We start from the raw sequence: 13081 nt of genomic DNA, 5'->3' as shown, positions 1-13081 counted from the left end.
CAGTGTCCTAATTTTCACCTGAAAGCTTAAATTTTATCATTTGCAACAAATGTTGTCAGTTAGTTGTTTTCCTTGAAGTGACAGGCTCACTTTGTTCATTTTCAAGAAAAAAGTCAACAAAACACCCATGTCTGAATAACCATACTTTGTTTGTCAGTCAGGTTTTTTTTTTTTAAAGTGTTCCATGAAAAAAACAGCCATTTTAGCTCACAACTTAAATCATACAATATGAGACTAAAATAACAAAAGCACTTCAGTATGGCCCAGAAAACAACAAACTTTATGTGAGAGCCTGGCAGTAAAGAATACAATGACTAGTACGTTTTGATATCACAAGCACTGATTTGTGCTAAGCAACTGGGAGTATTACCCACCATTGCTGTTTTTCACTATCAGTGGAGTGAAAAAGGTAGAAAACATCTTCGCATTTATTAGGGAAACCAATTTTAACCTTGTGAACTTCCTGAAAGAATCACAGGGCCCTCAGCTTTCATAAAACACTGCTGACTTAAGTCAATGTGATATTCCATTTCATTTACCAATACGTTCTGGAATACGTATGCGACATAATTCTGGTCAATAAGCCAAAGGGGCCTCTGAGATAGGTTTTTCCTTCCAGTAAGACATGTGGAAGTAGAAACTTCCTCTTTCTGTCTTAGCACTTTTTATCTACATGGGAAATCTAGCAATAATCTGCTCACAAGGAAAAACAACACACTGAATTTGGAAAATGGAAAGATGGAAAACATCTGGGCAAAATGATGTTATTGTTAAATCAATGAATTATTCAACTTTGTTGAACCTTTTACTATATTCAACTTTTGTCCTATCTCTAGAATTCTTACGTGAAGTCATAATTTCCCTTATTGTTTAAATGCCTTTTGACTGGTTTTATGTTCCTTAAAGATGAAAGCATCTTTATTCATACATAATCTTACACTTCCTGTCAACCCATCACTATTCAAAAGACCCCAAAAGTCTGGTCACTACAGCTTAATACATTCCAAACTCCCTGAAATGAGCAGCAAAACAAAATTATTACAAGCCATTTAACAATAGCTGAAAGAGGCATACCAAGTTGAACAATTTAAATAGCTCACTTATATGGAGGCAGATCAAATACAAGACAATGAATTTTAATAAAAACAAGAGAACCATTAAAAGGATTAGAATATAACACCAAACTCTGAGGGACTTAAAAAACACTACTTCTGAATAACAGAGTAATCAGGATCAGAAAGCAACCAGGCATTCAAAGTCAAAACACTTGGAATCTATCCAAGTATCAAGAACTCAAATGGCACCGGGAGATTATCATACTAAGTGAAGTAAGTCAGACAGTGAAAGACAAATGTCATATGATATCACTTACATGTAGCATCTTAAAAAAAAGATACAAATAAACTTATTTGCAAAGCAGAAACAGTCTCACAGACTTACAGAACAAACTTATGGTTATGGGAGGGGTAATGGGGGAGGGAGGAATAGATTGGGAGTTTGGGATTGACACGTACACAGTGCTATATTTAAAAGAGATGACCAATAAGGACCTACTGTATAATATAGGGAATGCTGCTCCATACTCTGTGATAACCTAAATGGGAAAAGAACTTGAAAAAGAACAGATACATATATATGTATAACTGAATCACTTTGCTAATACAACAGTGTTAATCAACTATGTTCCACTATAAAATAAAAATTAAAAGGAAAATTGCAGCACTATTTACAACAGATAGAACATGGAAGCAATCTAGATGTTCACTGACAGATGAATGAATAAAGAAGCTGTGGTACATACATACAATGGAATATTACCCAGCCATAAAAAGGAATGCATTTGAGTCAGTTCAAATGAGGTAGATGAACCTAGAGCCTATCATACAGAGTGAAGTAAGTCAGAAAGAGAAATATAAATATCATATATTGATGCATATATATGGAATCTAGAAAGATGGCACTGATGAGTTTATTTATCTCCAGGGCAGCAATGGAGAAACAGACATAGAGAATAGATCTATGGTCACGGGGTGGGGGAAGAGAGGAGGGAGAGGGTAAGACGTATGGAGAAAGTAACATGGAAACTTACAATACCATATGTAAAATAGATAGCAAATGGAATTTACTGTATGAACCAGGGAACTCAAACAGGGGCCCTGTGACAATCTAGAAGGGTGGAATGGGGAGGGAGATGGGAGGGAGGTTCAGGAGGGAGGGGATATGGATGTACCTATGGTTGACGCTTGTTGATGTTTGACAGAAAACAACAAAATTCTGTAAAGCGATTATCCTTTCATTAAAAAATGAGTAAAGTGGCAAAAAAAATCAAATTTCAAATTGTGTAGTGGACGAATAAGGAAGTATTCATTATTCTGTGTTAACACAACAAACGTATACCACCAAAACTGAAGATGTATTCATGAGTAAGAGATGTAACAATACATTTTTGAATTGTCAGGTTACAGTAAAGAGTTCTTTTCCAAATAAAACAGGCCCATCTTTTGATACCTATAGATGAGTTTGAAGATTTCTAATTCAAATTCTTTAACGTTTGAATTTCACAGTGTGAGATTCAGAAGGGGAAATACATCACAGAAATAAAAAAGAAACAAACTGTCTTCTAGATAGGAAAAATTATTATCACTTTCATTTATTTCTCCTATCTACCTCCCCTCTGCGTGTCAGTGGAAAAGTAGAAATGGCCTACAGCTATTTGTGCCTTGCAAGATCAGAATTCCTGCCTCTGCAAGGAAAATAAAGTCTACCATATAAAGAATGGCTTTAGGGAAATAATTATCTCCCTCTGTAAAAGTCAACATTCAATTCCTCTAATGTATTTATATAACAATTCTATAACTAAATGACAGAAAGATATGTTTAAACTCACCATTAAGTGCCATTGATTTACTTATGTATTTTAGTTTAAACTAGCTCTGGAATGAGTAGATGTTACCACATCAAGATCTATTATTTTAGAAGTTTCAAAACAGAGAAGTGTAATCTTTTTATCACCAAATGAAGTAACAGCCTTTGGATGATAAAGTAGCTGCAGTAACTCTGCTTTATAAGCATAATTAGTGGTCTTATATATATAGCAGCATTCCACATTTACTGAAGTTTTCCATTCTGTGTCGTAAATATAATCTAGTTGTTTTGTCTTTTATAGCTTATAAACATTGATCGTCATATCCATAAAATTTTGTATTGCTTGTTACCTTGGAATGTAGTAAAATTGGGACTTCCCTTGTGGCCCACTCTGCTGGTTAAGAGCTTCCAAGGCAGGAAACACAGGTTTGACCTCTGGTCTGGAAGTAAGATCCCACGTGCCATGCAGCAATGGCCAAAAGAAAAACAAAATGTAGTAAAATTCATCTTGTGACGATATCAGTATTTCCCCACATTCCTATTGCAAATGACATAGATATTATACATTGGTAAATACTCTTTTTTTTTTTTTTCTGGCTGCACCACAGGGCATAGGGAAATCTTAGCTCCCCTTCCAGGAATTGAACTCAAGCCCCCTGTGATGAATCCTAACCACTGGACCACCTGGAAATTCCTATACTGGTAAATATTCTTAATCATTAATTGAGATTTTTTCAAAGATTATTTTTCAGAGGTAACTCCAAATCAAAGACCCAGCAAGGATTAGCCTGTTTTCATTCAGTAACATGTTTTTGAACCACCCTGAAGCACTAACAGAAGACAAGGTATTAGCAACTTTTAAGTAAATTATGGCTAAATGTTCTTGATGTTCAGTCACCCAGTCATGTCTGACTCTTTGTGACCCCATGGACTGTGGCACACCAGGCTTCCCTGTCCTTTACCATCTCCCAGAGTTTGTTCAAACTCATGTCCATTGAGTTGGTGATGCCATCCAACCATCTCATCCTCTGTCATCCCCTTCTTCTCCTGCCTTAAATCTTTCCCAGCATGACGGTCTTTTCTAATGAGTCGGCTCTTCTCATCAGGTGGCCAAAGTATTGGAGCTTCAGTTTCAGCATCAGTCCTTCCAATGAATATTCAGGGCTGATTTCCTTTAGGATGGACTGGTTTGATCTCCTTGCAGTCCAAGGAACTCTCAAGAGTCTTCTCCACCTCCACAGTCCGAAAGCATCAATTCTTCAGTGCTCAGCCTTCTTTATGGTCCAACGCTCACATCCATACATGACTACTGGAAAAACCATAGCTTTGACTATACAGACCTCTGTTAGGAAAGTAATGTCTCCACTTTTTAACGGTTAAATGAGTTGTGAAAAGTTCATCTAAAAACTTGCTCTCATTAAGACTCTACACTTCCATTGCAGGAGGGATGGGTTCAATCCCTGATTGTTGATTGGGCAGCTAAGATCCTGCATGCTGCATGGAGCAGCTAAAAACATAAAAATAAATTTTAAAAATAAGTTTCTTTAAACTTTGAAGTAATGTTGTGTTTTGAGAAAACATCTTTAATTTTTTTAAAGCATATGCAGAGCTTGGGGCTAAGATATGTTTGGTGTTTTAATTAGAGATTGAATGTTCTAATCGGGGATTCAATTTGTCACTTTAAAAATAGATGTCAAGTGAGATAACTTATTCAATAACTTCAGCAACAGTATGGAAATATCTTTCTTCAAATTGTCCCTTTTAATCAGGTGCTACAGGGGAAATTATTGGTAGCCTTACTAGCATCTGAAAAAAATTGTAGATCATTTGTATAAGGGCAAAGCCTTTGTCATAAGATACTCTGGAAAATATTAAGTGAAAGAGTCTCCTCTACCAATCTGAGACTGACATGCTCAGTCTGTGGCTCCACAACTGTGGTTGTATCCAGGCATAGGTGTTAAATATAAACTCTCTGGTGTCATCACAGTAATCCAAGGGAAACATACTGGTATAGAAGTAAAGTTAAGAGTAGAATCAGATTTGAGATATATCTGGGAGGTAGAATTGATAAGACTTGGCTATACCCCAGATAATAATGTGTGTAGGGTTGGGAAGGTGATCAAGGATAACTTTTGGGTTTCTGGTATGAATAACTGTATAGAAATCTTCTACCAAGAGTGAGAAGACTGGAGGAGGGACAGGTGTAGAGGCTGGGGAGGAGGATGAAGGCTTAATAGTTGGAGATATTTTAAGTTTGAGAAATATAAAGGACATCTCAGTGGAGATCTCAAGGGGGTAATGCAATATCCAGGTCAAGCTCCAAGAAGTGTGAGTGAAAGTTGCTCAGTCGTGTCTGACCCTTTGCGATCCCATGGACTGTCCATGGAATTCTCTAGGCCAGAATACTGGAGTGGGTAGCCTTTCCCTTCTCCAGGGGATCTTCCCAACCCAAGGATTGAACCAGGTCTTCCACATTGCAGGTGGATCCCTTACCAGCTGAGCCACAAGGGAAGTGTGAGGCAGGTAATTAATTTCAAAGTTGTCAGTGTTTAGATGAAACCACAGGACTGGATAAGGTTGCTCAAGAATAACTGAGTAGAATGTAAAGAAGGCCCAGGACCTCTGCCTGGACAACTTGAGAAATTGTCCTACCCTATTTTTACCTAACTTCTTTCATATTTAGGTCTCTGCCTAGTTTTTACTTTTTTCAAAAGACTTCTTTGCACTACTTAATCTCCATTAGACAACACCACCTGCCTTGCCCAATATGTTTTCATTAAAGTTCTTACCACAGTTTGCAATGAATTATTTGTGATTATTTATTTTGTATTTGTCTCTACACTAGAATGTATATTTCATGAATGTATGCTTCAGGGCAGAGGCCGTTTGCTTTAATTTGTATTCCCAATGTCTGGCACATATAAGTACTAAGCATTGAGTAATGAAAGAAAGTGGATGTGAATAATGAGTGAATGTAAGATGAGTCTGTTGAGGTGATAAAAATTTAGCAATTGTTAAAATACAAACCATATATAAAACAACTTGAGGTATTATCATTTATCTTGAACTTTTCTAAGGAAAAAAATAAAATAGCAAAGAGTCTAAGCATTTTACTTTATAATTTCATTCTTTACTGAGGGTGTCTATTGAGGGTCTTATATGTAAATGTTTATGGAGAACTTTGTATGCTCAGAGTACAAACAATTCATCAACTGTACAAGTGTTCTATCATAAACTCCCAGAGTTTGGATTCTGTGTTATTCATCTTAATCTCTTCTCCTTCAAGGTTCTCTTATGTATAATGAATGGCCAATGTATGTTTATTGTTCCAATGTATGCTTTAATTGTTACACTGAAACGTTTACTTATATGTTTCAATTATAACTTTATAATAAAGGGGACATGACACTGATTTTCCTCATGCTTTGCTTATCTTGCTCAATATTTACATCTTTATAAACATTCCTTATACCAGAAGTTTACTTCCAAAGTTTATTTTAATAAGTCTGAGCGATTTCTTCCACAAGACACAATAGGCTGTACATAGAGCAGACAACCACCAGAAGTGTGAAGTCTGCAAAATTTGATATTGACAACCATCTGTTCCTATCTGTGGCATTACTAATTCCCTCTACCATAACCAGTGGCTTTTGGCTATCCCTCAGATTCTCAATGCAACATCCACTTATTTGGTATACTATGTGCAGATGTACATTTTCCTTCCTTCAGATTTACTATCTGTCCTGTTTCCAATTCTTTCCTGGTCTTATTTCCTGTTATGCAAGAAATGTCCGGTTGTGTTTTTACTTTGTTGTGAAACAAAAATTATTCTGATAATTATAGAATGTTAGAATTGGCAAGTCTTTAGTCTCCCTCACTTTTCAGCTATTGATGTAATTAGTTTATTTTCTGGGGTTTGTTAATTTGGGTAATATAATTACCTTTAGGGTGTGTTGCTAATGGTGGGAAGCTGGTGCTGCTCAAATCACATCAGAAGTCCTCTCTACACAGAATGACGTCAACTGGCCACTTATTTAAATGAGTGTCTTCATTGTTTACTCCATTTTAAAATAGAAGGATGGACAATTATTGAAGTTGTAGCTATTCTGTTTAAATGAATCACAATGGCAGTTATGAGTCATAGAGGATGGTTTGGTTTGGTTTTAATGCAGATTTCTAAACCTACTGTTTCAAATGTTTTGAGAGAACAATTAGAATAAATTATCCAGAGTCATAGAAAATTAGAATTAACATATATCCTTGGTTTAAAACTCCCAATTTTTTATATTTTATATTTCTTAGGCAATATTTAACCCTTCATTTAATGCAGTAATGCAGTAACATTTTAAAATATAATTTTAAGGCAATCTTAGAGGTGTTGAGAATTTACTGATGCATCATCATGAATTTATTTCTGCCAAGAAACATAGATTAATGCTTGAAGATAAAAACAGCCAGGGGACATGGGAAGACATTTATGTGTAAGGAGAGGAATTGTATCTCCAGACTAAAACTATTTATCAATTTTCCTGCCATTAAAACTTGCCAGCCAGTTTGTGAGCCTGTGATACAGATGAGTAACTCTGTATGGAGAACTCTTCTCTATGGGGAAAATGCACTCAGGGAAATTACTACCCATTGATGATATTTTCCCTGACGTCCTCTTCACCCTTATCTGCACTTTGCACAGTTACTCTCCAACCGACCCTCTCTAATTACCATCTATGCCCTGCAATAGATCTAAATCCTCCCTAAAATCGAGAAGTGGTTTCATTTTTAAAAAGAAGCTCTTTTACTTTCATTTCCACAGAATTACAGACGGCTTGTTGTTGCTGGTTTTTAAAGAATTTAAGAAATTATACATATATTAGTAATGTATATTTTGTGGCCATGAAAATCAATACTTGTGTTATTTTCTTTTTCATATGTCAGATTAAAATGTTGTTCATTACTTTCTCGTCTCAGAGTTTCAGGAACAAAGCCATCAAGAAGGAAATGGTAAATAGCAAAGAAGCCCTCTAAACAGTCAGACCATCAGGACGGAACGCGATTTATTGCTCAGGTTCCCACTACTTGAATCTGACTGAGGCCTTCGTATCCCTAAGGGAATCTTAGGGTTTCTGATCGTACAGCTACTGTCTCTTGGGAAAAAAAAAGAAGAGTGTGTAACAAAAGAAAATATCAGAGGCTTTTCCTCTCAAGATAAGGGAGGTAAGAGCAGGGTCTCATTTAGAATTTTTGAGGTCTGGAACTCTGAAAAGATTGTGATTCTTCACGTGTTGTTCAAATAAAGTCAACACCAAACTGTAAAATGCAAAATACAAGATTTACATGGCATGTAAATTCAGAGTTTCTCTCCAGTTATTTTTTTGTATGTAGAAATTCGGATACTTTATCTCTGTTGAGCTTTCTTCAGTTTTTCACATCCCTGCTTTGCTGGTGTCCATTAAGCAACAGGTCCAGGATGGGCAGAAGATCTTATCTTAGGCATGCATTTTCTGTGTTCCTCTCTCCTGGAAGAGCCTTGTGCACAAGAGGCGCCTCATAAATGGCTTGGAAGTGGGGATGAAGAGGGCAGATGGAGCACTGGCTGACTGGAGTTGTTAACAAAATTTTAAATTGCTAATGCCTTATTGGACAAAGACGTTGATTATTCTCCAACCATCACATAAATTGCTAATTTATGAGTATAGCATCTAACCTTCCCTCCTTCTGGGTAGGCAGTCACCACATTTTGTATCTTTAGTGCGTGGACACAACAGGCCTTCTTTCACATCTGGATACAACTGAAAGAGTCACCAAATTTTGGCAAGTGAATGATCTCCCTAGTAGGTGATCACTCCTTTATTTTCTCCCTGGGCACATATTTTCAGGAAATGATAAAGCCTTTATTTTACATTTTAAATCTTTGGTCTAATTTTTCCCAATCTATATACCTATGAGGGTGTATACATGTGCATGTGTGGCGGTTTTTGTTTGTTTGCTTGAGTTTGGATTTTTTGAATGAATGACTAAGACATCTTTACTTTGATAAAATACTTTTGCAATGTTACAAAGTACATTCACAATGTTTTCAGATTCTTTCCTTTCCAAAGGGAGTTTCTGAGAAAAAAAACACGGTATAAATAAAGGTAAATAATATAGTGTGTTCATTTTGCCCCATTTAAAATTTGATAATAAGTTATTTTATAAAGCCAAATGTTTTCTTTTCAGGGCCAAACTTCATTTTGAGAGCTAAAGCATGCCAATAATGGCTGCTTCAAATTTTAGTGATGTAGAGCCAAAATAAAAATAATTCCTTAAGACTCTGTACGTGTAGAGTACCGGTTCCACAGTAAATGCTTGCTTTAATATGGCCTCTTTTGTTTAAAGAAATGTATACTGAGCCGAAAAGGACACACTACAAAGTACAAAGATGCATCATTAAGAAGCAATCTAGGGCTTCCCTGATGGCTCAGTGGGAAAGAATCCACCTGCCAATGAAGGAGATGTCAGTTCGATCCCTGGTCTGGGAAGATTCCATATGCCAAGGAGCAACTAAGCCCATGGGCCATAAGTATTGAGTCTGTGCTCTAGAGCTGGGAACTGCAACCACTGAGTCCACATGCCACAACTACCGAAGCCCATGCACCCTAAAGCCAGTGCTCCACAGCAAGAGAAGCCAGCATAAGAAGAAGCCTGCATACTGCAACTAGAGAGTGGCCCCCCTCTGTCCACAACTAGAGAAAAACCCACGTAGCAACAAAGACCCAGCATAGCCAAAAATAAATAAATAAAATTATTAAAAAAAGAAGTAATCTATTTAGATAAATTATATAATACTGGGCAAGGTTGGAGTGGTGGGAGGTGAGGGGAAAGCAAGGAAACTGTATTCTTATAAAAACTCCTAAGGTCATCAAGGCAATTCTAAACAAACGTTAAACAGAAATATTAACATTTAAATATTACAACTTACACTTCGGAGAAAAGTCTGATTAGTGATGGAACAGAACACTCAAATTCAATCATGTCAAGAAAACACATGTCCTTGTATAATCTGGCAGAACAGCCCTGAATACAATACTTTTTTATTAAGTGGATTTCAAACTCTACCTGAAAGTGACATCATTTATTAACACACAAACTTTCACCTTTAATTTCCTTGTATCTCTTTCCATTATGCCTTCTGGGCTCCGCTGATTTAGCCTTCATAATTAATCTCTGCTATTGTCCTTCTGGGCCTCGCTGGTGGCTTCCACGGTAAAGCGTCTGCCCGCAATGCAGGAGACCTGGGCTCGATCCCAGGGTTGGAAAGATCCCCTGGAGAAGGAAATGACAACCCACTCCAGTACTCTTGCCTGGAAAATCCCGTGGACGGGGGAGTCTGGTAGGCTACAGCCCATGGGGTCGCAGAGAGTCGGACACGACTGAGGGACTTCACTTTCACCACTTTCATTGTCCTTCTTGCTCATTTCTCACACTCAGGTGTCATCAATGACATCCAAACTGCTTTTTAGCTTTTATTTACAAGTTACTTTGTCACATTCACCACAACTTGTCTTTCAAACACTTGAGTTCTCTTTAAACCCTCTGTCCTTAAAATATCCCCTTGATCTGTGTCTGGGAGGCATGCTGACTAGTAACCATTTTGGTGATGTCATTATAACTGCTTCAAACTGGAAAAGCTCATTTTAATTTAGTAGGTCTGCTTAACCCAAAACAGTTCTGGGAATGTTTGGAATGCTTGAACTTAAGACGAAAAGTCTAATTCACTTGTTTTCTAAAAAAGTGCACTAATAGAACCAATGTGATATATGTAAGTACAGTTTTGGAACCAGATAAATTTGAGTTTGAATGCCAGCACTACCATTTTCTAAGTAGGGAAAACTATTATCTGGGCCTCAGGTTTTTCTTCTGTAAAGTATTCCTTACATTGCAAAATGTCTATGAAGATTTAACAGGATAATGTTTATTAAGCACCTAGCATATTTTACTATGCTTGGGAAATTGATCATTGGATTTATTATGGTCATAAATAATTGTTCTATAAAAACACAATTTGGGGACTTCTGGATCCCTCCCCCCACACCTTATATCTTATGTTCTCGAAGAGTCATCAAAGTCTGCCTATTTATGCACAGTTAAAAAATCCACCTGTTAATATCTATTAACCAAGCCAAACTCGGTTCCAGTGCCAGGTCGCTTCCTACTTTCTGCTACAAATTTATTCTGGTTAGTTTGTACGTCTCTGAATGCTGGAGAGTTTACCAGTAAAATGATCTTTTTGATCTCACTGACCCTACAACTTTTTCCTTAATCCTACCTTCTGCTACTGCCAGGCGCTCTATCTGGAGAATTGGATCAAGTGATATAGGGATGCTTCAAAGCATCTGTAAATAAAAATTATGGGGGGGATATGTCTTTCTATCCTACAGGTAACTTCTAAATCAGCATGGCTGAATTCTGCAAAGATGGAAACAATCCTGTGCTCCTACCTGTGCTCAGTCCTGTGCTCAGTACCAAGGAAGCTAACTCCGTCAAATACTATCTTCAAAGGAATCAAAGAACTCACAATCCATATGGCAATCAATTTCCAATTCTAAATATGCCTTTAAAAAACATTCAGCTAATTTCTAAACATGTATTCTGGTAGCAGCTTTCCTTCCAAGTGTTTTGCATTACCAAGCATCTAAAAATACATATCTATATGTATTACATAAACAGAGTAACTACACGATGTATATTCTGATTTTGCCTATCTGAGCAATTAAAATTTACTCTCTTTATGAAAATAAATCTTCAAAAACCACCATTATTCAGCATGATGTTGTCACATTCACTGGTGACAGTCAGACAGCAGATAGTCAAAAGGAAATAAGGAAGCCCAGTGAATAAATTATGTCTTGAAGATTCTGAGACAAATTAAAACTACAGAGTCTGTGTTCTATTTGAAAAATATTAAATCCAAACTCTTGAATTTTCTACTTATTTTTGGAGCAGTGGACCCCCAAGTGCCCTGCACTGACCACTGAGATACCAGACTCAGGCAGAAATTTGGGAGGAATCAGAGCAAGGATCTAGGAAGTGGGAACTATGACAAGAGATAGCTTTTCAAGAAAGTGGGTTTTAGAGGTGAGCAGTTAGTTGCTCAGTACCTGATACAGGGCCATACTTTATCAACTTTGGATGCATTCTTTCTTCTCTTTTGTTCGCTCTCTGCCCATTCTTAGCATGAAAAATAATGTCTCACATGTATCATTTAAAAAATCACAGGATGAATAAATGGCTCTTGAAGGGGCCCTGATGGTGGAGATGACCTTCTAGAATAGGGATCTTATGGCAGCAACTTGCACAAGATTTGTGCTGGACTTTTGCTGACAGGATCAGGAACTGGATTCTTAAGTACAGAGTTATTTGCTAAATAGAGGATTTCCCACGTAGCTCTCCATGCTTTAAAGACTCATAGACAGAAGATTTCACAACCTCCAGATAACTTGTGTTACTAAATGTAACTGTCATCTAATACTTAACCTTCATCTCAAAAAGTTTTGCCCCATTATCTCATGCATATCAATTTACAATTTACTCCTTTTCTGAACTCTGGGCAAATACTTATTTCTTCAGTGGCTTCATCTGTTGTGAATAGAGTCACCATTTGTTCTCTTTTCCAAGCCAACTCAAGTACATTTCATGTCTCAGCTATTATTTCTAACCTTTTAATTATCTTTCTTGCTCTTTGAATGTTCACCAGGATTTTAGTGCCTGAAGTCCTGGAGCCTAAGCTCAGATATAATATGCTGGGACTGGCAAGTGGAACTAAGGCTAAATTATTATTGTTAAGATTGCCTCATGCTTCCTGTTATAGTTTATGTAGACTTGTATCAGCTTTTATTATTATTACATGCTCTATTTGCAAGTCTATCTTTTCCCACAATTTCAGAGGCAGTCATCTTTTATACTGGCAATTCATAGACCTAATTGGTCATTCTCTAGCATCTCTATATGTAATTTCTTTCCTCAAGTAATTACCTTGTATGAATCAACATTAAATTTTATATTTATTCCTAAATATATCATAGTCTTTGCCCAGTGGCAGGTAAATGCAAAGAGTTCAAATATAGTGTTTAGTCACTAAGTCGTGTCCGACTCTCGTGACCCCATGGACTGCAGCCCACCGGGTTACTTCTGTCCATGGAATTTCCCAGGCAAGAATACTGTAGTGGGTTGTTATTTCCTC

The 13081-nt window shown here is 36.9% G+C and overlaps 1 protein-coding gene across 5 annotated transcripts in view; it reads right to left on the bottom strand.

The window, feature by feature from the left end:
* Window positions 1-13081, bottom strand: part of SLC39A10 (solute carrier family 39 member 10) — a 109482-nt gene that overhangs the window by 91468 nt on the left and 4933 nt on the right. Inside the window, exons 2-4 of one of the 5 annotated variants that reach the window (XM_081581435.1) lie at window positions 9996-10164; window positions 6807-6971; window positions 3216-3305 (exon numbers count right to left, since the gene is read on the bottom strand). The exons of 2 other annotated variants lie outside the window; for them this stretch is intronic. The gene's annotated coding sequence lies outside the window, so the exon portion shown is untranslated. Of the gene's footprint in view, window positions 1-3215; window positions 4175-6806; window positions 6972-9995; window positions 10165-13081 lie in introns of all 5 variants that reach the window. 2 more of the 5 variants (XM_081581440.1, XM_081581432.1) reach the window with 2 other exon arrangements.

This window comes from Giraffa tippelskirchi, chromosome 3 (assembly GCF_054371585.1).
Source record: "Giraffa tippelskirchi isolate mGirTip1 chromosome 3, T2T-mGirTip1v1.2.pri, whole genome shotgun sequence".
NCBI lineage: Eukaryota > Metazoa > Chordata > Mammalia > Artiodactyla > Giraffidae > Giraffa > Giraffa tippelskirchi.
This window is presented reverse-complemented; position numbering and strand designations above follow the sequence as displayed.